The following is a 14,320-nucleotide window of genomic DNA, read 5'->3' as shown; positions in this document are numbered from 1 at the left end:
CCTCCCAATAAGGACAAGTCCAGCAAGCACCTGGAATTCCTCCTCATGCAAATGAAGCATTCCCAACACCTCAGCACTCGCCAATAATGTACTCACTCCAAAAACTTCCACCCATCTCCAAGGTGTATATAGCCTATGTTACCCCCAATAAAAGAGCTGTTTCACTGGAAACTGGCTCAGAGAAGGTTTTCTCCTGGCACTCATGCCAACTGAGAGCCTGTGAAACCCACTCACCTAGATAAGCTGCATTTCTCCCAGTCCAGCCTGGTGCGCAATGGTACCTGGAGTTACCAAAGGCAGAAGCAGATCTGGCCAGCAGAAAGTGTGGTAACACCTACATGGAATCCCAGCCCTGGGGAAGCTGAAACAAGAGGATCACTGTCCGAATTCATGGCTAGCCGGACTACACAATGAGACCCGTGTTAAACAAAAACACCGAAGAAACCCTCCAGAATCAACTAACGTAGGCTCACAAAGCCTGAACTGAGTATCAGGGAGCCTGCATGGGTCTGACCCAGGCCTTCTACACATATATTATGGTTGCGTGTCTTGGTCTTCCGGGATTCCTAGCAGTGGGAGCAGGGCCTATCTCTAGCTCCTTTGACTGCTTTTGGGACCCTTTTCCTCCTACTGGGTTGATATGCCATGTTTGTTTGCTATCCATGGGAGGACTGCCCTTTCTGAGGAGAAACAGGAGGAGTGGATGGATGGAGAGTTAGAAGGGAAAGAGGGAGGGGAAACTGTGATAAGGATGTAATATATAAGAGAAGACTAAAAAGTAAAATAAAATGAGATAAAATAAGGTTTAAGAAGCCACTAGTGGGAGCTGGAGACACAGTTCAGAGATTATGAGAACTGACTTCTTGAAGAGGCCCAGGGGTGGGTTTCCAGCACCCACATGCTGGCTGACAACTATCCATAACTCCAATTCCAGGGGACCCAGTGGCCTCTTGTGGCATCTGCAGGCCCTGGGCATGCAATGGTGCACATGCATAAGTGCAGGCTAAAGAGTCGTGTAAATAAGAGGAAATAACTCTAAAACTAAGCAAGAACTGAAGGTCAATGCCACTGGAGTAAAGGGACAGAGATCATATGATAGGCATTAGAAAGTGAACAGGGGACTGGAGAGATGGCTCAGCCATTAAGAGCACTGACTGCTCTTCTGAACGTCCTGAGTTCAAATCCCAGCAACCACGTGGTAGCTCACAACCATCCGTAAAGAGATCTGGTACATCTGAAGACAGCTACAGTATATACTCAGATATAATAAATAAATCTTTAAAAAAGAAAGAAAAAAAGAGAAAGAAAAGTGAAAAAATAGACAACAAAAGCTGGGAAGGAAAGAAAGAGTGATCCTCAGAACAAAATAGCCTGATATTCTCCTTTAGAAATCACCACTACATGGGAGTAGAAATAGACCAGAAAGGGTGACTGCTTTGGTCCTTTTTGTTGCCATTGCTATAACAAAATTACTAATGTAGTTATCTTCTAATGAAAAGAGATTTATTTTGGTCTGCTTTACTGGAGGACAAGTGCAAGGCTTCAGAATCGGCTCCGCTTCCGGCTCAGGGCCACGTGCTGCTCCATAGCGGAAACACGCTCCAGGACGGGAGTGTGCAGGGCTGAGGACAGAGCACCCCACCCGCCGCACGGCACGCTCTCCTGATCACCGCACGGCACGCTCTCCTGATAACTAACCCACTTTTATGGTACTTTATTAATTCCTTTATGAGAGTGGAGACCCTATAACCTAATTACCTCTTAAAGGTCCCACAGTCTCTCAATCACCTCACATGGACAACTGAACTTCAACATGAGTTTTACTGAAGAGGTTCATACCCACAACAGAATAGGGCCCCTTATAAAATCTCACAGTGTTCTCTCGTCTGAGAGATGCAGAATCTGCACCTTTAAAATGCAAGGTGACTTGTCAGCTGTGAAGATATTTCCCTGTAATCTCAGCACTTGGGAGGTAGAGAGAGGCAAGAGGTAAGGCTAGCCTTGTCTATATGAGACGCTGGATCCTGTCTCAAAATAAAATGCAAATAAATAAATAAATAAATAAATAAATAAATAAATAAATAAACAAATAGGTAAAAACCATTGAGGACCTTACTTTTTAAAAGTATACTCCTGTATGAGTATGTGTGGGAGTGTGGGGGTGTGTATGTGTGTCTATGTATGTGTGTATGTTTGTATGTATGTATATATGTGTGTATATGTGCACAGGTCTACATAAGTGTCAGTACCCATGGAAGTCAGAAGAGGGCATTAAACCTCTTAGAGGCTGGTGTTATGGGTGGTTGTGAGCTGACCAAGTGGGTGCTAGGAGCTGAAAGTAAGTCCCCTGAGATTTCGAGTCAGGAGCCTGGAATTAAGAGAGAACATGCAACATTTGTTTTTCTGGGTCTGGGATACCTCATTTAATATATTTTCTAATTCCATCTACTTCCCTGCAAAGTTCATGATTTCATCTTTCGTTGCAGATGATGGTATTCCATTTCATGTATGTACCATATTTGTATTATCCATTTGTTCAGTTGTAGGCATGTGGTTGTATCCATTCTCTAAGCTCTTGAGCATAGAACAGCAATAAACAATGATGGACAAGGATCTGTGGAGTAGGATGTCTGTCCTTCGGGCATATGCCAGAGAGCAATTGATATAGCTGGGTAGATTTATGTTTAACATTTTGGGAATTCTCCACACTGATTTTCACAGTGGCTGAACCTGTTTGCAAACCCATCAACGATGAATGGGCACTCACTCTCTCCTGAATCCTTGAGAGAATCATTTTGAAGATCACTTGGACAGCAGGTATCTTTGAGTGAGGCTTAGAGAAGGCTGCAGGGAGTGGCTCATTGGGAGTCCATATGTTGAGTGACAGACCGACTAGTGCTGGCTCTGCTGCTGTGCTCCATAGCGTGCCTGCAGCCCAGCACTGAACTCATGATGTGGCTAAGTTGTATTTCCCAAAGTTGAAGTCCTATCAATCCTTCGGTCCTAGTCCAGTACTTCAAATATTACTGTATTTGAAGAAGAGCGAATTAAAATGAGATTCTTAGAGTAGGCTCAAATCCAAGGGCTCGGGCCAAACAGGCAGAGGGAGAGATAGGAAAGCATGGGCAACTATTTGAAAGCTAAAGGAAAGAGACTTCAGAAAAGAAGTCACCTGTGCTGATACCTTAATTTTGGGGGGGGGGGGGGGTTTCGAGACAGGGTTTCTCTGCGTAGCCCTGGCTGTCCTGGATATAATTTAGTTCCTGATGCTTCTCTTGAACTTTGGGCTCCCCTGTACACATAATCCATGGGTTCCATCCTCACCCCGCCCCTTGCTGTGCCAGCACCTGACCCTCCCAGACCAACTGACCAACTCATTTGCCTTCGGTCCTCTAGTGTTCTGCCTCGTTTTCTCCTGCACTGTTTCATCCTTTCGTCACTACATTAGCTATACCTCCTGTTGCCTTGCCACGCCTTCTCTCGCTTGGTTATTTTTATCCGCCTCCTTTTCTAAGTCTGGAAGAGCGGTTGCACCAGTTTCATGCTCCAGCCCCCTTTACTCTGTGCTCCTGCTGCACAGACTTTGTCTTCTCTTGCAAGGCTTTTTGCAAAAATGCTCTCAGTTTTCTGACTTTGTCGCTGTTTCTGAAGCTCCTCTTGTTGGTTCTCTACTACTTCGACCTGTGTACGCTGCTCCAGGAGGCAGGCCTCGGCTCCCCTCAGCCACAGGGCAGCCTGCCTTTGCTCCTGGGTGCGGGGACTTGCCCCCTCGGCCCCACCTGTGTGTTTTCGGCTCTGTCTGTCTCCTCTCTTCTCGGGCTTCTCGTTTTCCCTTGTTTAACCTGTCTCCCTCCCAGAACCTTGTGAGCATCTGCTCTTCCAGCCTTTGCCTTGTCCGTCCTCAGCTCCTGCTGAGTGCTCTCTGTGCGCACCACTCCTGGCTCATCCTCCCTCCTGGACACAAAGCGATTTAGTATTCAAAGTCTCCTGAATCCTGGGAAATCCTCACTCAAGTCTCGGGATAGGACGACGCCCCCCAAAATTCACGAGAGACCGTTCTTGATGCAAACGTGAGGTTTAATTCTCCAGTGCACTGGGCCGCTCTTTTGTGAGCAGGGACAGAGGAGTTCGGTCCCCTGCCGCTGCCATTGTGGGGTTTTTTTTTTAAAGAAACAGACCATAAAGAAAAAGGGGAGGGGATGCTTAGGCAGTGATCTATGTCATAAGGAATGGGGAGATCAAGCGGCAATTCATGGCTCAGTGGAAGGTTACAGGTTATCTTGGGCAAACACAGTTACTTTGAACGGGGATGGGGCACTGGTCCTTAAAGCAAGGGGAGTGCTCGCCCTTTGAAGCCAGGAGGGAGTGCCCCGTCTTTGAAGCCTACTGGAGTGCTATCTTAAGGTTGACAGTTTTCTAAGTTGCACTGTGTCTAGGCTAATTGCTAGTGGTCTCTCAGTATGACGACCTTCACAGTGCTCCCTTAATTGCTCGTCTAATCTTTTAGCCACAAAAATCCTTCCACTCTTTTTTTCTTTTTTTTCTTTAAAGTTAATGATTTGGTTCTCTCTCTCTCTCTCTCTCTCTATCTATCTATCTATCTATCTCTATCTCCCTCCAGTGTTTTTTCTTTCAACAGCATTTCAAAAATGCTCTTTTTTCTCTCTCTCTCTCTTGATGCTAAAAGTTTATGTACCTTGATCAGGGCATAGTGGTGCATGCCTTTAATCCTAGAACTTGGGAGGCAGAAGTAGGTGTATTTCTTTGAGTTCAAAGCCAGCCTGGTCTATGAAGTGAATTCCAAGACAGCCAAAGCTATACACAAAAAAACTCTGTCTTGAAAACAAACAAACAAAAAAAAAAAAAAACAAAAATTAGGGCTGGAGAAATGGCTCAGAGGTTAAGAGCACTGGCTGTTCTTCTAGAGTTCCTGAGTTCAGTTCCCAGCAAACACATGGCGGCTCATAGCCATCTGTAATGTGATCTGGTGTCTTTTTTCTGGCCTGCAGGCACCCATGCAGGCAAAACACTGTATGTGTAATATATAAATAAATCCTTTTTAAAAAGAAAAAACAAAAATAAGCCACAAATTTATATTTGTGAGAGATCTTATTACATCTCTTTTCACTGTTGAAGATGAAGTCTCACATGGCATCTTTGATCCTTGCTTGCTTGTACAAGACCGTTCAAATACTTGTGGTCATTGTGCTGGTTCCAGTCAACTTCACTTCAAAGGGTTCTGGTCATTTGATTAAGGGAAGCCAAAGTACTATGATACTTCTGGTAGCTCCACTGAATTCTTTTTAGATGTTGCTCCACCCCTTGAGCCTTGGGAGGTGTGGCTACAGTTACAGAGTTTTAAGAGTCTGATTGTCTAGGCTGAGAAAAATTGCAGTAGGCAGGTAGGCACTGGGTCAGTAGCTAGGAGCTCATGCTGAGGCAGAGAGAGGCTTTTGCCTTTTGATCTCCTTTTCTTCATGCTGCCTACTTAGCAGTTAGAAAGAACTGAAGCTCTGGTAGCCACCTGGAGGCAAAAAGTAACCTTGCCAGCAGAAACAATACAGGATGAAGGAAGCTGTCTGTGTCTAAGGACTTCAGGGACCCTTCACTGTAAGCCTTTACACTTACCCAGAGCTACTTTCCTGTATCTTTCTTTGCCCGTGAAAGTGTTGTGTCCAATCCATTGTAAACTGGGCTTGCAAATACATTTAGCCACTTACTGCAAAAGACTTCTGCAGTCATTTTTGTGTTAGAATTTATTGAGTGCTATTAAGAGAAACACATTTTAATTGTTACAGATTTTGTGGAATTCATGACCAGGAGACTCCAATATTCTCTGAAATACAAAACATGCTTTTCTGGTGTGAAACAAGGTATGCTGTGTAGCTTAAAGAGAGAGATCATTCTGGGGCTCACGAGAGCTGATCCAGTCGGTGACACTCTTTTAAAATACAAGAAAATGTTTCATGGTATCAAAATTCAGCCAAACATTCTTCTGTTGTGTTGATGACATTATTACACCTGTTTTTTATCTATTTGTGGGTTCACACATCATGACACAGACATGCAGGTCAGAGGATAACCTGAGGGAGTTTGTTCTCTCCTTCCAGCCTGTGGGTTCTGGGGATGGAATTCAGGTCATTAGGCTTGGCAGCAAGCACCTTTCCATGCAAAGCTAGCTCACTGGCCCTTGTTTGTTTATTATTTATTTCTTTATCTTTCCATTGTGAAACAGGGCCCTCACACAGCCCACACTGTCCTCACACTTGCTATATAACGAAGAACAGCCCTGCACTTCTGATTCTAGGCCTGGCACTATAGGCATGTGCTATCACCCATTTTCTAATGTGGTGATGGGGGCTGAGCCCAGGGCTTTGGGCATGCTGGTGTGCACCTTACATACTGAGCCACATCCCTAGCCCCTGAGATGCCCCTAGTTTGAATGTTTTCTGGGTTTTGTTTTTCTTCCCCCTCTTTAAATTAGGGTAGGTGGGGTGGCTGCCTCTAAGCATGATCACTGAGATTCAAACCTCAGGACCCATAGGGTAAAAGGGAAGAACAAGCTCTCAAAAGTTGTCTTCTCACTTTCTCATTAGAACTGTAGAATGTGCACACACATAAATAAATAAAAGCAACAAAATAAATTTAAAGAACAAAGCACTGAAACAAAATTGTGAGTTAAAGAAGGGCAAAAATTAAAAGATTACAAAGCATAGGTAGCATGTGACATGTCGAATCACATCCATGTTTGCACATAGAGGATCTGCCTCTTCGAGAGCTTTTACTTGTTTGAGTCTCAATTGTTCTGCTCATAGAAATGTAGGTAAAAGAGCTGGGTGTGATGGCACATGCCTTTAATCCCAGCACTCAGGAGGCAGAGGCAGGAGGATCTCTATGAGTAGCCCAAGCCTTTGTAGGCTTGCCTACTCTACAAAGCAAGTCCAGGACAGCTAGAGTTGTTACACAAAGAACCCTGCTCTTAATAAACAAACAAACAAGCAGCAGGTAAAATAGTGAGAATGGTGTGAAAACATACATGGCATGATCTGCAAAGATACTTTACACAAAATAATAATCAACTTCTTCTATAAAATTCACGTGTTTCTAGGCATCCCTGCAGCATGTCTGATGTGCTCAATGAGTTTTTAGTTGCTGGGACAGATATCGGTAATAAAACAATTCGGGGAGTTGTAGGAAGAAGACTCGGTGATAAGGTTACTTGCTGCTCTTTCAGAAGATAGAGTGTGGTTCCCAGTACCTTAACCATGTAGCTCATGACCCCCTATAACTCCAGTTCCAGGATATCTGGCACTCTCACTGGCCTACAGAGACACTGCCTGCATGTGGTATACATACAGGCCAGCAAGCATACATGTACACACACATAAATAAAAATAAGTAAATGACTTAAACAATAAAAACAATTTAAGGGATGAAGGGCTGGTTTTGGTCTCACGGGTTCAGCCCATGCTCACTTGGTTCCATTGCTTCTGGGCCCAATTATGATGAGACACAGCATCAAGGCAGGGAGCATGTGACGGATGGGTCATTTCTCTTCACATGGGCAGGAGGCAGAGCAACAGAGGAAGAGTCCAGAAGCAACGACGGCCTTTCAAAGCAGGCCCCCCAGGCCTCATCTCATGATAGCCTCTTCAACTTTGACTTTACAAAGGGATTAATCTATGACGAGGCTAGAGTCCTGTGATCCCATCACTTCTCATTATAGCTGCTAGCTAGGAACCAATCCTTCAGCATATGAGATTGTGGGGAAGAAGACACTTCAATTCCAAACCACAAGGTGAGTTAGATGTGTTGGGCTCTAATGATCTTCTTGAAAAATTACTAATTAGAGTTAGCATTTAGTATCATATATCTAGGTACATTCCCTGTGCTTTCTTTGATCCTTCCCCAAATCCTTACAGAACAGTTAGTAAGATGGAGATAAGAAACTTGTTGAGCCATTGTATACATAGCCTAAGACTGGATTTACTTAGCAAAACCAGGACTTGAGGCCAGGTCTTCAAGTCCCTGGGACCTGTAACTGAGTGAATACGCAAGTCAGCAGTGCCTCCTGTGAAGGACATGCGAAGCTCTCCTTGTTTAAAAACACATAATGATTCCCCATGTGGCTAGACACAAAACACACCAAATGCGGTTCTTGTACCTAATGATCCTAAAACAGAAGGTCCGTTACTTCCCTCGAGACTCTGTCAAAAGATCTGTGTTGACAAATTCACTTTGTGTCTCCTTAGTTTCAATGAATTACATCATTCTGTTGCCCAGACTTGAACGAAAGAGGAAGGTTAGAATGCTTGGAGACAGTCCTTGCTCCAGGAAAAGTTAGAGAGCAAGCAAAGGAAATCAGACCAGTTCCCAGTGATCACAAAACAGACTTCGCTCTCCAAGCTCTTTCCCACTCTGAATATAGAGCCTAGAAGTGGTAGGCTTTAAGAATCTAGTAGGAGCTGGGTGTGGTGGCGCATGCCTGTAATCCCAGCACTCTGGGAGGCAGAGGCAGGCGGATTTCTGAGTTCGAGGCCAGCTTGGTCTACAGAGTGAGTTCCAGGACATCCTGAGCTACACAGAGAAACCCTGTCTCAAAAAAAAAAAAAAATCCAAAAAACAAACAAACAAACAAAAAAGAATCTAGTAGGGAGAACAGGAATGAGTAGTTTCCCTCTGGCAAGCAGCAACAGGGTTCCCAAGAACAGCTTCTACTGGTGTCTCTTGTGCAGGTTAAGTGAACTTTTCTTGACCTGAAGGGGACATGCTCATGGAGTACAGGTGCTCCGGACAGAGGCCTCCTAGAAGACTACCTTAGGGACTCAACACTCCTCAGCTGCAAGTGTTGGTGGCTGACAGCTCCCAGCTGAATCTGTTTCTCAGCATTGCCTATTCCCTGGACTATGTGGAGGGAAGGCTGAGCTGTATCTACTCTAAGGACCAACCACCTAAGTGAGCTGACTCAGGTCCAGATAGTGCTGAGCTTGAAGGCCTCCACTGCCATTGCATAATGATCTTTGTCTCTGACCCTTCTGTCCACTGCTTTCATTTCTGTAGCAGGGACTGGAGGGATAATCAGCAAAGGGTTTTCCTTTGAGAAAACAAAACAAAACAACAAACAAACAAACATCCCAGCTCATTTGATACCCAGAACTCTTATTTAAAAAGTTGATTGTGGTGGTGCACATTTGTAACCTCAGTGCTGGGAGGTAGAGATAAATGGATCTGAAGCACTTACTGGCCATCCAGGGTACCTGGATCAGGATGCGCCAGCACCAAGAGAGGCCCTGTGATTAAAAACAAGGTGGACTGCTCTGGAGAAAGGACAACTGCAACCGAAGGCTGACCTCTGGCCTCCAGGAGCACAAGCATACATGTATCCACTTACCCAGTGTACACACACACACACACACACACACACACAATGCTATAAGAAAACCTACTTCTTTGTATTATTAACTTAAAAATAAGCTTGAAAAGAAAGGAAAAAACCTGCACACAGATCTTTTCCTAGCCAGGCAGGGTGGTGTGTACCTTTAATCACAGCAGTCAGGAGTTAGAGGCAAGTGGATCTATCTGGATTTGAGAATGAAACACACACACACACACACCTGCTTGCAAACACTCCCCTCCCCAATACTCCTGAGACTCCTAAACCTTCCCATGCTATCTCAGTCCACAGACTACAGAGATTAAAAGAAGAAGAAAAAAAAGAGGAAAAAAAATCTCATCACTACAGGCATACTGTCTCCCCCCCAACCCCCCACCCGGCCTCCCCTCTCTTGTATCCACTAGATGAGCTCTCCCACTTCCCACTCCTCACCCCACTGCTATGATGACTGAGTTCTAAAACTATGATCCAAAATTAGTGTTCTCTTCTTCAAGTTGTTTTCCTCTGGTATTTTGACTGACACCTAAAACACTTTACATCATAGAGAAAGTCTATGGAATTCAGGGGACACTCTATATGAATGTAGTATCACACTGTCCACTGAATGGAGAGAAAGCCTGTACAAAGGTGCCAGGCAGAGGAAGCCCAGGGACAGCCCAGAGAAGGTATGGAGATCAGTTTAATGGAGTATGGAGACAAAAGCAGGAGAGGATGCAACTCAGAGATGTTGCACAAAAGAGCTTCATCTGCCAGACTAAAAATTCTGCATTCTGTTCTGAGGTAGTGTGGAGTGACATCAATAACTCAACTCAGTATTTTTTAGGGTTTTTTTCTCTCCTTTTTTTGAGACAGTTTTTCTGCCTAGTCCTGGCTGTCCTGGAACTAGCTCAGTTAGATATGACTGGGTTTGAACTCAGAGATCCCCCTGCCACTGCCTCTCAAGTGCTGGGATTAAAGCAATGTGCCACCATGCACAGATGTTTGAAAATCTTTTTGAATAAAAACAAAAGCTGTGATACAATGAACACTGATAAACTTTGTATCTGAGAAAAACAGCCATCCAGTGACACACCCCCTCCGTGTGTGCTGTATGTCTTTTTTTAGGTAAACATATACATATGTCCATATACATGTGTGTACATTTTAGAGTACACACTCCTGTGATGATTTACATGCATGGAGTTGCCTGCCAAAAGGCTCCTTTCTTTTTCTTTTTTTTTTTTTTTTTTTTTTTTTTTTTGGTTTTTTCGAGACAGGGTTTCTCTGTATAGCTCTGGCTGTCCTGGAACTCACTCTGTAGAGCAGGCTGGACTCGAACTCAGAAATCCGCCTGCCTCTGCCTCCCAGAGTGCTGGGATTACAGGCGTGCGCCACCACCGCCCGGCAAAAGGCTCCTTTCTTGAAAGCTTGGTTCCCGCATGTGGTAGATTCAGTCATTGGGAGGGAATTGATTCATGAGCGCTTTAAACTAATCAATAGACTAATCTATTTTTTTAAAATGTATATACTCCTGTGTATGCCTGAGTATGTGCATTGTGTGGGTACAGGAGCCAAAGGGTCAAAAGCAACATCAAATGCCCAAGAACTGGAGTTACAGACAGTTGTGAGTCACCGGGTGGGTGCTGCATGCTGCGTGCTGCGTGCTGGGTGCTGGGTGCTGGGTGCTGGGTGCTGGGTGCTGGGTGCTGAACTTCAGTCCTCCATAAGAACAGAAAGCGGTTTTTCGAGACAGGGTTTCTCTGTATAGCCCTGGCTGTCCTGGAACTCACTCTGTAGACCAGGCTGACCTCGAACTCAAGTGCGGGGATTACAGGCGCGTAATCCCACTGCCGCCGCCTGGCAACAGCAAGCACCCTTACTGCTGAGCTGTCACCCCAGCCCCAGACTAAGCTATTTGACTGAGTCAACATTTGCATGGGCAGTAGGGACTTGGTGGGAACTGGAGGATGGGGCAGACTCGGAGGAAGCGGACCACTGGGGCCCGTACCCTCTGTTTGCTTTTGGCCAACAAGGAAGGCGCTTTGCTGTATGATATGCTCCCGTTTTTGTTTTTCACACAGGCCCAAATCATCCTGCGTAGCACGGCCTGGCATTCAATAACAGAGCAAAGGAGACCCTGAACAGGAACTTTTGAGACCACAAGGCAAAAATAAATTCTTCTTACCTTAATTCATTTCTCGGCTGTTTTGTCTCACTGATAAAAACTAACAGTAATTAGGTGGCTGTCTTCTTTTTCCTCCCTTTTGTGCTGAATCATTTTGAAAGAAAATTACTGGCAGTGTACCATTCACTGCTATACACTTTGGCACAGTTTTCCAAATCTTGAAGATTTGTTTTCAGATCTCCAACGTCAGGAACTGAACTAATAGAGTAACTGCCTAACAAAACAAGGCTGGCAATATGAGACAGTTCTCATTTTGCAACTGTGCTGAAGAAGTCTAAAAGTCAGTTTTCTGGAGCCAGAATCCAATCCCGTGTTTATTTAATTGTGCTTTTAAATTTGTTTGTTAATTAGCAAGCAGCATCACCCTAGGTAGCCCGAGCTGGTCTTAAATAAATGTACTGCCTCGTGCTCCTGGTGTGAGCGGTGCTGAGGGTAGAGTCCGGGTTCTTGAGCATGGCAGGCAAGTCCTCCACCAACTGAGCTACATTCTCTGTGTGTCGTCATCAACACACAATGTGTCTCTATGTGTGTCCCTCTGTGAGTATGATCATCTGTGCAGGTGCCAGGGGACGCCAAAGGCATTAGATCTCTGGGGCTGGAGTGACCAGTGATTGTGAGTTTGAACTGAGAGAAGTATGTCCTGTGCAAGAGCAGAAAGCATTTCAACCACAGAGCCATCTCCCCACACTCCCTCATTCTCAATTTGGCTGTCTCCTTGGGTCTATCATTAAACCACTTTCCTTTGCTCCTACAAACAGGCTTTATTTAATTCAGTTTCAATTATTTTGGCAAGACAGTTCCATTCACTAATGGCATTTTTACTTTGTGCTGCAAGATCACTGGGACCTCATAAAAATGTTGTCGCTGGGTTAGTGATGTGGGGTTACAGGGCTTAAATGGGGATAGCAAGATCTCCTGGTCTTAAAAGTATGCATTTCTCCTTTGGATTGCACACTGAACTGAGGGACATGTGGCACCACAGCTCCCATTTGTCACAGATGCTTGTAGTTGGTCAAAACACAAATGCACTTTATTACAACTGCATGATTACAATGGCCCTCCCTCCCTCTCTCCCTCCCTCTTTCCACTTGTTTCCTGTAAAGGTTTTTTTGCCAAAGTGAGAAGCCAGGCTTTCTAAATGAGACTAGATTTACTCCATCCATCCATCCACCCTTTTTTCCTTCCTTCCTTCCTTTTTTCCTTCCTTTCTTCTTTCCATTTGAGACAGGGTTTCTCTGTGTAGCCTTGGCTATCCTGGACTCCGTAGACTAGGCTGGCCTTGAACTCAGAGGTCCACCTGCCTCTGTCTCTTGAGTGCTGGGATTAAAGGTGTGTGCCATCACCTCCTAGCTTAGAGTACCTTCTTGACATTGATGAGGAAAATAGTTTTTTACAGTATCTAAAAGCAACTCCTAGGACTGGAGAGATGGTTAACAATGCTCCCTGTTCTAGAGAACTTGAGTTCTGTTCCTAGTATTCCTACGGGTTAGCTGCCCATCACCTTTAGTTCCAGCTCCAGGGGATTTTATGCCCTCTTCTGGCATCCACTAGTACTTGCACTCAGGTGTACACACACACACACACACACACACACACAGAGAGAGAGAGAGAGAGAGAGAGAGAGAGAGAGAGAGAGAATTAGAAGAAATGAATAAATAAAAGTTAAACCCTGTTCCTTCTGCCAGGTCAAACTGCTTCACTGTCATAGGTGTTAGATTCCCCTAAGTGCAGATTTTGGCTACTTTTGTAATAATGTTCACAACAGCCTAATGCTGCAGTAGTTACTGACATTTGTGACCTCTAACACGGCTGTAATTAAGCTGGTCAAGTCTAATCACTTACCACCCAGTTCAAAACAAAACAACAAAACCACAACAATAAACAAGAGAGTTAATTGTGTTTTTACCACGCTAAACCTAACAAGGGCCTTTAGATTTGGAAAAGAGATATAAAGGCAGGTAGTAGGTTTTTGCCTATCTATTCTCCCCGTAAAGTAGGTCGGCAACTAAATGGTCAGAATTAGTATAAGTGTATGGCAATCTAGAATGAAGAGACAGAGGGTAATCAGAAAAGGGAGTGGGGTGGAGATTGGGGGAGTCGTGGGTCCAGGAGGGGTCTGGGGAAGCTCTGGGTTCTTCCGGAAGCAGGACATGAGAAGGGAATCCCTAGGAGAACCAGGAACCATCCATCTCTCTTTATTAGGCCATCTGCAAGTCTCAATTCAGAAGGAGGGAATTCCACAGCACGCCCACATCAAAGAGCATTTATAGAGGCCCATCACTTCCTCAAAGCTGCAAACGTGCCTGCCCACTCCTGCATCCATGAATTTACTTGCTTTCTCGGCCAACTCCAGCTTTCACTGACAATTTCCAGAACCAATCATCTCCAATCATAGCCCTGCCTCTTCATCGACCGGTGAAAGACATAGGTATCAACCAATAAAAAACAAGAATGAGTATGTGAAGGCCAGACTCTGCCTCATTTACCTCAATGAATTCAGTAATTGGTAGAAAGGCTTGAGCAGCTGATATCAACCACCAATCCGGAAGGGCGGAAGAGGCTGAAGGGCAGAGCGATGGGCGGGGGTGACGTGGCAATGACAGAAGCATAAACTGTAATGACTGACGGAAGTACTAGCCATTCGGAGGCCAAACCGGCCGGGCGCTCTGCATTCTCCCGTCCTCGGACTTCGGAAAACCGCCAATGATTTTGTAGACCTGCCTGATTGGCTTTCCTTTTAGCCAATCGAAAGCAGGCCTGGA

At 44.9% G+C, this 14,320-nt stretch overlaps 1 protein-coding gene across 2 annotated transcripts in view; it reads right to left on the bottom strand.

Annotated features, from left to right (window-relative positions):
* The window catches only part of Dtx4 (deltex E3 ubiquitin ligase 4), an 852,074-nt gene that overhangs the window by 250,268 nt on the left and 587,486 nt on the right, over positions 1 to 14,320 (bottom strand). The window lies entirely within an intron of this gene.

Source organism: Apodemus sylvaticus, chromosome 1 (genome assembly GCF_947179515.1).
Source record: "Apodemus sylvaticus chromosome 1, mApoSyl1.1, whole genome shotgun sequence".
In the NCBI taxonomy this organism is placed as follows: Eukaryota; Metazoa; Chordata; class Mammalia; order Rodentia; family Muridae; genus Apodemus; species Apodemus sylvaticus.
Note: the sequence above shows the minus strand (reverse complement) of the source record. Positions and strands in the feature narration are given on the sequence as shown.